Source organism: Cygnus atratus, chromosome 2 (genome assembly GCF_013377495.2).
Source record: "Cygnus atratus isolate AKBS03 ecotype Queensland, Australia chromosome 2, CAtr_DNAZoo_HiC_assembly, whole genome shotgun sequence".
Classification (NCBI taxonomy): domain Eukaryota; kingdom Metazoa; phylum Chordata; class Aves; order Anseriformes; family Anatidae; genus Cygnus; species Cygnus atratus.
Genome location: NC_066363.1, coordinates 50,377,278 through 50,391,022, shown reverse-complemented (window position 1 = coordinate 50,391,022; position 13,745 = coordinate 50,377,278).

Below are 13,745 nucleotides of genomic sequence, written 5' to 3'. Positions count from 1 at the left end.
ATGTTTTTACTGAGCTTTATTCCAGCTGGGTGAACTCCTGGAAATGGCTTGTGATAGGCAGAGATACAAATGGCTGGACATTTATTTGTTTGTCTGAGTTGCACCGGAGGGCTCAGCAGGTCCTTGTCTCATGCTGCCACAGGTGACCCATCCTTCTTGTTTGTTTTACTCCTCAGTGCTCCAGCATGCTGTGCACTTTTTCTGTAGTTCTGTAGAAACAGAAAGAGCAGTAATATCCAGCATATCTCATTTGTATGGGTGGATGTGCATGTAATAACTGATTAAAAAAAACAAAAACAAAAAAACAACTAAAACACTTGTGATTCAGAGCTAAATTTCTGTTCAGAGAGATTTATTGTTGTTGTTGCTATTGTTATTTGCATTTTTTGGTGACACAACCTAGTAACTCCATTTATCTGGTTAGACGTGTACAAATACCTTCTGCTAGATATTGTACAAATACATAAAAGATAGCTCCTGCCCCAAATAGCTTACATAAATTTCAGACCTAGCTCATTCAGCAAACTTTCTGAAATCTTTCTGAAGACAAATGCTGGTGCTGATGTAGGATTAATAATTTTCCAACATCTCACAGTTGATATTCAGTATGGAAGATATGTATTTTTAAAAGGCAGAAGAGACAATAGATATTTTCTTCCTTTTCATAATTTCTTCTTGTGCTATTTTTTTCTGAAAACTGTTTCTGATTATCTGTTTCCTTTAAACCAATGTAGTCTTCTCCATAACCACCTTCACTTTCAACCTGGACCTATATCTTCTGTTATATTCTGAGCAAAGATGCAGAATATTTATGCTGTGATAGGTGTAAAGTGAAATGCACTCACTTGTGCTCACAGCACTGAAAGGTAAATCTTTCCAGCTGAGACAGCACCCCTGTCTGCTCTTGCTCAAAAGCTGCATGGGTCCTAGGGAGCAGGGTGCATATAGTTCCATCTTCTCAGTTTTGTCAGGTAATTTTGGAAAGAAGTTTGTTTGTACTGGTCAGTCAATGGACCTGAGGGTGGGCAGCAAGAAACAGGGCCTTGCTCCCAGCACTTTCTTCTTGCTTCACTGGAACACCTTGTTTTCTGGGTTTGGCTCCTGTATTGTTGTGTACCAACTTTATAGGATTTCCTGTGTCTGCATGTTGCTTCCCCGGGAAAGCCAGGGGAGGATACTACATGAGAGGCAATCTGCATGAGTCCTTCCAGTTAGTAGCCCACTTGAAAAGGACATCTAGACCCAAATTAAAAACCTGGCTCTGAAAAAGCGAGACTGAGCAATGCAGCGTTTACATAGTGTCTGTTCAAGAAAAGGCTGCCAGAGTCCTATCCAAGGAAAGAATACCAAATTCTGTTCAGATCAGACCAAAGAGAACAAAGAATCTCACAGGATCAATATTTTAAGTATTCAAGGTTTTTTATCCATACGTAAGGAAAGAGCCACCGTAATAATTAAAGCCAACCAATTTTGTGCAGAAGAAAAGTTCTCCTTTCACACTCATCTCTCCCCTTGCACTGTCCTTCCATTCAAAAACACCACACTCAGGAAGATCACTTTGGAAAAAAAATAAAATTTTAAAAGTGCCGATATTTTTGTATGGTTTGATATTATGTTGCAACGGTAATGCTGCTTTTTACCATTATAATGTATGTATCATCATGCATAATTACAGAAATACTTATATAAGTTATATAAATATTACATAAATTATATAGATAATGTACACAGATTACATTAATATTTGTTACCCAGTCTCAAAACTTACAGATGACTTTGAAGATGACACGAACAAGACTATGTCAGTACAAAACGTCTTTCTTTATAAATATGCAAAAGTAAAGAAAAGGAAAGATGAAGAGGAGATATGCAAAACAACCTCAAAATTAATATGAAGTTAAAATGAAACGTTTTTTAACAAACAGGAAGAACTCAATAGAGAAGTTTTTCTCATGGACTGTTGTATAAAATACCACCTGACACCCCCATTCCCCTTTCAAAATTACATCAGTTAATCACTTAGCCCATCTCATGGCTTAAGGCAAAACAATTTAAGATGAATAGTTCAATATATAGGATTTTACACAATAAATGATGCATCTTGCATGCATTTGCCTGCTGTCAGGCTGATCAGGTCCTGGAGCTCAAGATTTAGGCTGTCAGGAGGGGAGGGAATTTTCATGAGTAAGGCTGTGTGCACAAGGCACTGTCAATATATAGCTGATGAAAATTGCTTATGGGTTTCCAAACATGAGTGGGTATAGTGGATATATATATATATATATATATATATGTATTTCCAACTCTTGAGTTGGGAAACTCAAGAGAAGACACGTTTAAATTAATTTTCACATCCTTAAATTGAAATGGTTTTGTTTCCAGCAATGTTGGTAATCTACAGGTCCTGTAGACTGATTTCTCTGTTCACTCCATTCACCCACATCACCTTTTTTTTTTTTTTTTCCTTAGCCTTGCCAGTGTTCATAGCTTAAAGGCAAATATACATCTACAGCTAATCTACCCTCTTATGGTTGTCACCATTAAGAAGCTTGTAGTGCTTTTACTCAAGTGTCAGCCGACAATACTTTAGGAACCTGTAGTAAATGCTGACTTCGTAATACCAGCAAGCATAAGTATCTATCACAGGATAAAAGACCTGACTGTCTGAATAACTCAGTCAGCATAGGTCAGAACTATATAAATGACATAAAAATCATAAATAACCACAGTATGATTTTTGTTATTCTGAATAACATTGTTCACCACTCATGTCGACATTATCAATTTACTTAGACTTACCCTGAAACCTGAAACAACAAAGAAAACAAATACTGCATTAAGCCAATATTAGTTTTGTTGTTGTTGTTGTTGTGTTGTTGCAAATACAATGGTAGGTGATGTCCCCAAGAACAAATAGCAAATCATGTTCTTTAAAACCAGTTGAAACAAATTGTATTCAAAGTATGCAGAAAATTTGTGAACAATTGCTGCTTTATAAAAGAGAACATCTAGTGATTTCTGACCCCTAGTGCTCAGCCTTTCACATGAAGAGCCCTGCTGAAGCAGAGAAAATTGCACATACTTTTAAGTGCACAAGCAGGGAATTACAATGCATTAGCATTTCAGGATTTTATGTACCTGTAAGATTGGAAGTGTGCTCAGCCCATCCTGAATGAGGCACTCATTGGCTTTTCTTCTGTTTGGAGAATTGACTGTTTCAAAAAGAAAAATTTATTTAATTGTTCATTTCTCTCTGCAAGTTTTGATAGAATCTATCATATCTCATCTCTTCTTTTTTCCCTTGCACAATATAGTATGTGCACAATATATGCTTTTTAGGCTGTTCTGCAATAAGAAACAAGATAAAATATTCAGATAGAAACTAATGTGGCATATATGCTTTTTACACCAGGAGACTCTATTTCAGAAAAAAAAAAAAAAAGAAAAAAAAGTGGCAAATTTTCATATCAGTCTCCACACAGCTCACATTTGTAGACCAATGTCAATCCTCAAGTCTCAATAGTGTAGACTTAAAGCTTTGTTTTTCATTTGCATTAAAGACAATTAATAGGGAAAAATGTAGGTTAAAGGGGAAAATAGAAATGAAAAATGTCTGTCTCAGAATGATGAGATTAAATGCAGGAATGCTACGGTTGTTTAATATTACTTTATAGAGAAAAAATTTCTCTTGCTTGCTCTGTCATACTACCAAGAAGAATGTGTTCATCTTCAAAAGCCTTTTGCTGAAACTATTTTGCTATTGCATATGTGGATTTAATGTCACTGGACTAGGATTTTAGGTTTAAGTTCAGGACCACCTGGGAATCCAGAAGCTGATATATTGATATATATATACGTAATAAAAGTATCCTGATGATGTCCAACTTGATTTTATTTTAACTGTATTATTTCTTAGCTATCCATTTCAATTCAGAAAGTGGTGAGATCAAGCCTGCTTCATCTTCTCTTACCACCAACTCTTTCTTTCTTTGCCCTGAATCAAAAGTCCCATTCAGCCTGTAGCCATATGTGAGCAATCACAGCTTGACACAGGGTACTAATAACACCTACTCCAGCCATCTACTTTCAAATTGGAGCATTGCCATTGATGTGTGCTAGCGATTGCTCTGGCTTATGTAACTTGCACATGAACAGCAGTAGGCACCGCGGGAGAATTAGTGGAGAGCCCCTGCTCCCCGAGACCAGAGGCAGCTCCGAGCTGCCAGCAGATGAAGCAAGGCCATTTGAAAAGGGAGCAAGGTCAGAGATCACGGTTCAGCCTGATTTCGTAAGTGGCCCTAATGTGCTCCATAAGCATAGATTGGCAAAAAGAGCCTGACTCAGACCCCAGACTAACATTTGTTTTCGTTTTTCAGTGGTTTAACAACACACAGGGGTCATTGAACAGTTCCTGCTAGAGTTATTTAGCATTCATGGTCTGGAGGAAAATAAAGTCCTAACCTCTGACCTTTCATTAGAGTAGAGCACACAGGGGGTTAGAGGGGAGGGGGAAGAAAAGGGAAAAAAAAAGTGTTTTTCTCCCTCAGAAAATAAGTGACTCCTGTTCATGGCGCAAGTTTGGTTTGTCATTATTACAGGACTGTGTTTGCTGAAAGGGAAAGAAGTTTGAATATGCTATGAAGTTGTGTTTGTTTTCCTGGATGGTTAATTTCCCTTGAGTATAGGTGCAGTAACCCCCTTCCTCTGAGTGTAACACTCACTGAGAACGACAGCATAGCCTGTCATGATGAAGACCTGTGCTGAGGAGGTGCTCAAGTCCTAGACATCTAAGCTGGTCATTTTGTTGATGACTCCAGTGTTTACCAACATCTCATTCTTGAATGGTTTTCACTTTATTTACATTGATCTCTTTTTCTAAGATCTTCTCTCTTTCTCTTTTTTTTTTCCATGAAAAATAGATTTTTATTTTTTTTCCACTCAGATACATTCACTCTCTCTGAAAAAATAAAAAATGGTTTCACCTTGCATTATTAAAATAAATACCATCCATAAATCCTGGTCAGCACTAAGTGCAGTTCACTGCTGGGTGCTGGAATAAGGGAGCAGCCCGTACATCTTTCTGCAAGCCAGCAGCCAAAAGCAGTTTCAAAACACTTCATGTGCATTATGCATACCACCTGACTATTTCAACAAAAGGCCTGATTTTCCACTGTTTTCCCTAGCCTAGGAATTGATAGTGATGTAAATTGTTGATAGACTACAGCTTCTGGATGAGGGCAGTGCAAGGAAATGAAGCAGACTGGCAGGCTAACAAAAGCACCATGCATCTTTTACCTCTCCCATGGACAAAGAGTGAAATTAAACCCACAGCCAAGAAATATGTCTGCACCTGAGCCTGGCAGGGCAAGCCCTGGAGAGGACCCCGCTTCTGAAACCTGCCTCAGGGTTTGCCAGCTCCCTGCTGCCCCCTCCCCAGCACAAGTCCTCTGGGCCAGAGAAAGCAAACTTGCTCTTCTTTGTACCTGGATGCAGTTAGGTATTTAGGCACAACTCCAGCAAGCCCAGGGCAGATATCCAGGGGAATTTAAACCTGCACCATGCTGCTAGAAATCTTTTGCCAAAATGATCCCTGCCTAAAAATCCATCAGAACGCCATTCCTGATGGCTCCTGTCCTATTTCAGAACTGCTTCATGTAGGGCAGAAGTATATTTGTGAGGTTGGTTTAGTTTAGTGAGAGCACAAAAAGCCTGTGGATTAGGTAGAAATACATAAGCTGTGTTTGACAAAAGCACATTTGGATGGAGCCAGAGCTGCAACTTGCTGCCAAGCTCTGCAGAGATAGAGGGATTGGTGCATATTTCTCTAGCCTTACTCGTATTTCTCTGCTTCTGCTGACACAGCTATTCTGGATAATCAATAAGTCTTGCCTATGGCATGTATTTTAAAACTTCCAGTTAAAATAGTTTAAAGAAACAGTGTATTTGTTGTGTAAATAGCCAATTGTTATATTTAGGATATTCACATTTTGAAAGTTTATTTTTTTCAGCTAAATACACATTTGTTAATTAAGTAGCATTGTTTCCTTCCCTCTATTGGTGGCCAAATTAATAAGCCAGCAGAGAAGAAATTTTGAAACCCATATCTGGGTGTAACATGAAAATTTCACTCGAACAAGTGCAAAACTGTGTGATTTATATAACTATTCCAGTTGAGAACTGTGAATTATAAATGCAGAAACAAAATTCCCTGTTAGAAATGTTAATGTCTGCATTTGGGTTAGAACTCAGCTGAAATTTGCTGAGGGTGAACGGGATAAAAAAAATATATATATTATGTGAGTTCTCACACTGGGAAATTTCAGTTTGGAAGGATTCATATGAAAGAATCATCACAGAAACATTCACCAAGAAATTAACTTTGAATTAGAACAAATTTATGAAACAAATTCTCCTCTCCTGAGCTGTAATGGAGAGCACAGGAGACCTGGTGAAGGCTGAGACATGCTTATGTGGGTGTTAGGAGCAGAAAATCCAGTGTGTGGATGCGGTACCTGCACAAATGGTGATGAAACTTGTGAGCACTGAAATCTGTGCTAGGTGTGCACCAAGGAGCTATTCTTAGTCCTGACTGAATTACTCCAGGGTGCAACTGAGGCATAGTTCAGCTTGATGAAGAGGTGTAGCTCCCCAAAGTGGATTTCTAAGGATGCATACGAGCTTACAGAGTTTAACTTCAGTTGTCAAATCCTCCTAACTACCGTGGGGCTACAGACCTGTAGGTATGGGAAGATACAAGAAGTCGATATTCATGAAAAGTACATGGTACAAAGTGAAGAGAGACTTGTGCACTGCCATAAGTAGGGAGGCTGTATAACCTTGCCTGTAGAGGAGGAAATGTAAAAGAAACTGCAGATAAATGTTTCTGCAAAGAGCACTGCTGCCGATTACCTCCTACTCTCAATACATTTATTCTGTGGCAACCTCTCCTGCCTTCAGCTTTCAGCTGTGGTTATCATCTATGTGAATCTAATAAACAACAACATCGTTACACTGTATAAATAATTTAGAAATGGTGTAAGAAAGCATGAATTTAGATACGACATTTCCCAAGGTCTAGCCTCACTACTAAAACAGGTGAAACATACTCTTAATTGAGTTCTCAAAACCGCATTCTTGAAGTCAGCTGGGCCCTTAGAGGGAGTAACATTAGGAAAGGCTTTTCTGAATCACACCTGGCTATGAATGGTAATTAGCCTTCTCATTATTTAGGTTGGAGAAGTAGACCCCTAACAAATTTGGCTCCATGGCTGAAAGAAGCTGGGTGGTGGAAGTGGGCTCTTATTCTGAGCCAAAATAGTTACTTCTGTCAGTGCTTTGAAACTATGATGAGTACAAGCTGATTTAATAAAAATATATATTTTTTTCATTGGCAGTGTTGCAAAGCAAGTTACTTTACATTTGCTGTGAGCATACAGATAGCTATCACAGGTTAATCTGAGCTGTGCAAATGTCGCTGTAAAAAAGACAGAATGCTTATGGATAATTTTTTCAGGAAATGAGAAATGCCAGAAAGAGGAAAGGAAAACCAGAAATTTGGGGAAATTTGAAATATTTGTTTTTAGTGTGTATTTATTGTATATTTATTTAAGAATACAAAAGCCTGTTCATTTAGCTAGCTAAATAAACATTGTAACTTAATATGTATTGGTGCATTTATAAGATACATGCATACAAATACATTTTGAATAGTAATGGCTGTATCAAATAGTGAAGATAGTGCTTCCTTACATACCAGTGTTACTGAGTCTATTTGTCACCTTTTGGCAAAGTTCTAAGACAAGAAGTAAAAATTAAGCTTTGCCAATAGAAAGCCAAAGTGGTACTGACTCTTACACAAACCAGAACCCAGGTGTATGTAGCTTTTAACAAAAACCTAAGTAGTGAGTATGTAAGTGGAGTTCTAGCTCTGTGATACAGACAGAAAAAAAACTAACTTCTAGGAGCAAAGACGAAAAAGAATAAAGGTGTTCTGGGCAAGGTCTAGCAGCATCCCTGGACCATCAGTTCTGCTGGCCAGAAAGCTGAAGGGAAACAGACGCAGGTGTAGACCACAGCCTCAATTCTCATGTCTCTCCTCTGCAACCTCCCTTGTACCTAGGCCAGCAGCCCTTTCTGGAAAATGCATCCAAAGGACCCTGCTGGTATAGCACCTACCTGTAAATGTTGGAGCACTGACCATTAAAAACCCAGATGAAAACTAAGTCATGTGGTTCTTGGCTATGTCAGCCCTCTCCATGGGCTTGTGCCTCATCTCCACCAAGAACAATTCAGGAGTTTTGATCCCTGGAGGCCCAAATCATAACCACAATGTGGGTTTCTAGGAATAAACACCGTTCCTCAAACCTGGTCAGGGTCCGAAGCCTGTACCAGCCTCAGTTTTTTTGTTGTTTTATAATTCTTACTTTACAACATCTGCCTTATTTTATCCTCCCTTACTGGCACAGATCTTTGCCCCAATCCTATCTCAGCTCTAACCTTGCTAGAGATGTAAAAATTTTGGAAATGTTGCAAATTTGGAAAGCAAATATTTTTGTTGGAAAGTATGGAGGGGGGAAGGGGTGTAAGGAGATGGCCAGAAAAACTGGCCATTTAGGGAAAAAATCCAGTATCTTTGTAAACATTACTTTAAACATTCTTTCATTGCTCATTCTGAGGCAGAGTATTTCACATGAAAGCCTTCTCTTCCTCCCCCACCCCTCACACCCCCTTCTCTACCCAGTTTTTTTCCTACCAGACCCATGGAAAAAAACCTTCTAACACTAACTTTTTCTGTATGTGTTTCCAGGATTTTTTTTTTATTTTTCCCAGACCCTGAAGTTTCTAAACATGTTTTAGGCCCTGGACTTGCATATGTTTAGAAGCATTTGTACCCACGGTGTGCTAAGCCTGTGGGAAGCAAACCCTTCCTTCCTGTGCAAATGCAGGGTGAGCTATTCCAGACTGCTTTGGACCTGGAAAAAGACCGGTGTGCCCAGAAGTCTTCCTGTTTGCTTTGGTTGTTTTTATTTTGTTTTGTTTTCCCCCAATTCTAGAAGCTGTTCTGTTAATAGGGGTTGCTTCATCCCACATACTTTTCTGCACTTATCTCGTTAGACCTTCTCAGCTATAAGATCTGTGCAAAGGCTTTGTGGCAGATGCAATGGGGACTTGTTCGGCAAGGGCTCTTCAGCTTGCTCCTCCATAACAAGCCATTGCAGTGAGAGGCTGGCTTGCACTGTTGCTTCGTGTTGTTATTCCGTTCAGCCTCCAACCATTGAAACACACAGCGGGAATGGAGGCAGGTGAATTTAGTGTTAGCATTCATGTGCATCCTGAATGAGCAACTCAGCCTCTTCCTTATCTTGCCTATGGAGTGAAAACAAAACCTCAAGTAATTTGGTAGGGCTGCTAGGTACTTTGGCAATGCAGGAGTGCATATTTGTAGGTGTCTGTACATGCATTTGTGTAGACATGGTATCCAGATGAATAGGGCTGACTGTAGCCATGGAATACAACTCTCACACCCAATAGAAAATACTGTTAGATTGTTATTTCACCTGCTATTTAAGGCTTTGCTGTATTTTCCTCAATGTCTCTCAAAACTGCCCATGCAATCCTTTACCTGGTGGCTTATAGCCCTGGTTCATGCAGCTGAGATGTGGACTCATTCAGCTCCTTCTGCTGCCTGACTGTTTCTCTGTGCTGTTGGGGGTTCATGATAATGACGAGATACAGAACTGGAACTGCCAGCCCACGGGCATGGAGCTGCAGCCCACAGGCATGATACACATGGCACGCTGGAGACTTGGAAACTAGCAGAGTGAATGCTGTTCTTCCCCACTCTGTTGCACACACGTATGCAGATATACATATAGGCATGTAGATGAAGTAGTAGTTGGCTTTATAGATACAGGAGGATAGATATGGATAATAATAAATATGTATGTAGCAGAATGCAGCTCGTACTACTGCATGTTCAAACATTTTGGACTTTTTAATAGCTTCTGAAAAAAAAAGCAAAGCATAGACATTGAAAATGGTTTCTATGCATAACTATTTTATGTATTATCCTGCACTTTTACTAAGCCAATGTTTATATATTTTTCTAAAGAAAAACTTATTGATTCAAGATTTTGAAAACCCAGTATTCCAACAACTGCATTAGAGAAAAAAAAAAAAAGAAAAAAAAAAGCTTTAAACATCATATGATATTTTGAATGACTGCAGATCTACAGTTCCTGTCTACATTCCCTTTTTCTGAAGGGTTTATATGTTTCCTTGAGACACATGGGCCAATAAGTTGGAAGAATTGAGCCTTTGATGTGGAGAGCAGCTGGCCAGCTGGTGAAAGGCAGCCAAGTAGCAGCCACGTTCAGAGGTGGTCAGTCAGCTGGGAGCTGCTAGTGTGATCCAGGCTGGATGCTGAGGCCTGGCAAATGCTGGATAGCAAAAGAATGGTATAGCTGGTTTACAGGATTTCATCAGGGTGCAAATCAAACCGTCTGACCAGCAGCAAAGCTCTTTGTTGCCCTCTTCAGGGACAGAAATCAGGAACCTTATTCATCAGATACTGAAAAGAAAATAAGAGGAATATTTTCTGGAGGAGATAGCACAGTATTTGCTGGAAAGATGTTACGGTTTTGTCAGTGTCTCAAATTTATGTTACATATCATGAAGTTATTAACAATTTCTTAATTTCTTCTTCTCACATAAAGACATTTAACTCAGTAAACAGAGCAGGAAAACTTTTTTTTTTTTTTTAAGGCAATACATTCTATAGGGGGACTAGAAGGGAGGTTGTGATTTGGTTTTCTCAAAGGATCTCTAGAAATGAAGTATTTTATTCCACTGTGTTATCATTATTTTTAAATAGCAAAGTAGCTGAAATAACTAAAAAGCAGAAGGAAAATTATTAGGCAGAAAGCAAAAATAGAACTAGAGCTCCATTAGCAAGGCACCTTTCTCTGCTGTCTCAGCTTTTTAAGGCTGATGGGATGACAGCTTCTTGTTTAAATTTCCACAGATATCTTTACAGGCGCATAAGCCATGAACTTATAACTGAGGTACATACATTATACATGCATTGGTAAATGAACATTGATCAGTCTTTGGAATGCTTGATGATGAACTCATGCTTCTTAGGCTTCTTGAATATTAACACCACCTTACAAAATCAAATGAGTTCAGATATACTTTGTGTTTTATGGGGTATTTCTGGCTTCTGCCATTCAAAGATCTCCGATCATATAATATGTGCTGAATAAGGAAATCAGTTACCTAGCTCCAGGTGCTGGGGCAGAGGGTTTCTTTTTAATGCATTAATTCAACATGTTATATATTTGCCATGTAATTCCACCCTGGAACATATGGAGGGGAAAAAATAAGATAAACAGGGGAAAAACTGCCAGGCTTGCATTTTTGGCTGATCCTATGTCCCTGGCAGCTAACAGCAAAGCTCCTATTGCCTTCAGTCGATGTATACTAGGAAAGCAGAAACAGAACTCAGGTGGCTTAGGTCTTTTTTTTTTTTTTTTTTTTTTTTACATATTTCAATAGGTAGGTGAGGCTGAAAATGCTCTGCTGCTCACCACTTAGGCTGTACATCCTCCACACCATGAGCAGGACACCTCACCCTCTCTCACAGGGCTAAGTGCTCAGGCAGGGCCATCCACAGTCACTCTCCCTTCTCACACTTGATAAACACTGCCTTGGCCCTGCCTTGAGCATCTCCCTGAGGTGCTCTCTGCTTCCCTGAGGGAGCAGAGGACTGTAGGAGAGCCCAACATCTGCTGCTGCATGGGTGTGGAGAGTCATGGTGAAGGCTGCAGCTCCCAGTAGCCACATTTCACTTCTTTGCACCGGGTTATGAGCAAGTGTAGCCGAGACATTTGGGTGGCACTTGAGCAGCTGCTTCTGGGCTCCTTTGGGAAAGGAGAGCAGGCCAGGCAGATCTGCTTTACTGGCCAGATCTGGCATGTTGGCTGCCAGTTCATATAAACGTGCAAGAACAGCTTTCTCGCTCAGACCAAAGGGCCCCAGGGAGCAGTATCCTGTCTCTGATGGTGGCTAAGAACAGACATGTCAGGAAGGTCAGAAGGACAGGCAAGCATATAGCAATGCTTTCCTGGTATGCTTTCCCCCACCTCCAGTGGTCTGTGGCTCAGGGACTTCCTGGAGCAGAGACGATGCTGTTGTGCTCAATAGTTCTTGGTTAATTTTTCTTGCATTATCTGGTCTAATAAATTTTTGGAGCTGTGCAAGCTTTTGGCACCCACCACATCCTGTGGCAATGAATTTCCATAGTGTAATGGGTTAAAAAAAGGTACTTCCTTTTGTTTGTTTTAAACCTGCCACCTGTTAATTGTATTTAGTGTCCCTTAGATCTGGCATAGTGACTGCCAGTTAATGCTCAATTCCTGTGCACAGTCTGTGCGGCATTCTTGATTACACAGATCTCCGTGTAGGTCCCTTCTGATTATTAACTGTTCCTTTTAGAGATGCTGTCCCTTACCAAATGATATGGGACTTGAAAATGGTCTTAACATCACTGTTGCAAAAAATGATGGATGCTTTAAAAATCCAACAGGCATTGCATGACTCCTAAATATTGTCTATTCTCCATTTCTTCAGTAATTTAAGTTTGTAATACTCCAGGTAGCATGGAGTCTTCTGCTGTCCTGAATTTGTTGCTGGCTGATTACAAACGCATAAAAATTACATGCCATATTTTACAGAGATGAAAAAATCATGAACATACACCCGATCAATCACTACTGTAGATAATTTATCTCTCATTCAGGTCACCCTCTGTCACAATAGTGTTTAACTGGAGTGAAAAAAAAAAAAGGATTTTTTTTTCTTTCCTTAATATGTGTATATCTTTGAAGATAAACATGCAGTAAGTGCTATGAGGGAACAAGTTTCATGCATCTTCTTAATTTTAAGTCAATATGATATACAGGGCTGCAAGTGACAGGGAGAGGTGAATTTGATAAATTACTGGTTCTACAAGGTGAACAAAAAATCAGGACCCACAAAACTATAGCAGAGACCGGCTGGGAGGGGGAAGGAAGCTAAGTAGTTAGCTGGCTTCTTCTCTTCGGCTTAAAACTGCTGCTCAATCCCTAAAGTTGCCAGCTTGTCTGTTTGATGGCTTGGCAGGGTTCTGTCAGGAAATGTGTAAATTACAGCTTGTGGAAATGGAAAAAAATACAGAAACTAGACTAATGTGGGAGAAGAGCATCTAACCTCGCAAAATCAGTTTTTAACCTGAAACTGCCAGGCCTGGTTAAGGAGAAGGATTGGTTTCTTGTAACTTTAATCACATTTGAAGCAGTTAGCCTATTAAGCCTCGTTTATTCCATGATTCTATTAGCAGCTTTGATCCATGTCTGCAGCTCTTCCCCACATTAGGGGATGTGTAATGTGTGCAGCTGCAGAAAAAGAGGTGGGAGGAAGCCTTTTGCTCAGCGCTGCAATAAAATAGCTGCCTCATGTATGGGTCAGGGAAGGTGATGAAGCACTATCCCACTCTGAGCATATGTGCCCCTGGAAAAACGACAGCAAACCCTCAGAGGGAGGGTTGGCAGAGGAAGTAAACAAACACTTCTTGTCTGGATTTGAGAGTCACACCTCTTAAATAGCAATCCTGAAAGAATAGTTTTCAGTCAGTCAGTGGTCAGGGAAAGCAGAAGCATCCTGGTTTTGGTTGGGCCAGAAATACTGCAAGGATAGGAATATACAAG